The sequence below is a fragment of the Poecilia latipinna genome, unplaced genomic scaffold, assembly GCF_001443285.1.
Source record: "Poecilia latipinna isolate Pla-1442-1.1 unplaced genomic scaffold, P_latipinna-1.0 Scaffold83, whole genome shotgun sequence".
Taxonomy (NCBI): Eukaryota; Metazoa; Chordata; class Actinopteri; order Cyprinodontiformes; family Poeciliidae; genus Poecilia; species Poecilia latipinna.
This window is the reverse complement of record NW_015112699.1, coordinates 165,756-166,130: the sequence shown is the minus strand read 5'-3', so window position 1 is coordinate 166,130 and position 375 is coordinate 165,756.

The window sequence follows — 375 nt, the reverse complement described above, 5'->3', positions numbered from 1 at the left end:
CAGTGATTCACGATTGTGTTTTTGTGATGAATACAACCATATGTCTTACTTTTCATCCGCTTTGGAGGTTTGTAATTAGTCATTTTTTTAATTCTTGCTTAGCTGATTCTCTCTATTTATTTATTTATTTATTTATTTATTTATTTATTTATTTATTTATTTATTTATTTTTTACTTCATAAGTTAGCTATTGTCATACTTGGATGCATGAATGTTTGTGCGCCTGTGTTGATATGAAAGAGGGCGGGGAGGTGCGGGAAGGAGAGAGTGAGATCGAGAGAGAGAGAGAGAGAGAGGTGAAGAAGGAGGAGGTGACGGGAGATGAGGAGGAGGCGGAGTGATACCAGACGCTGGAAATCATTGGGAAAGGAAAAC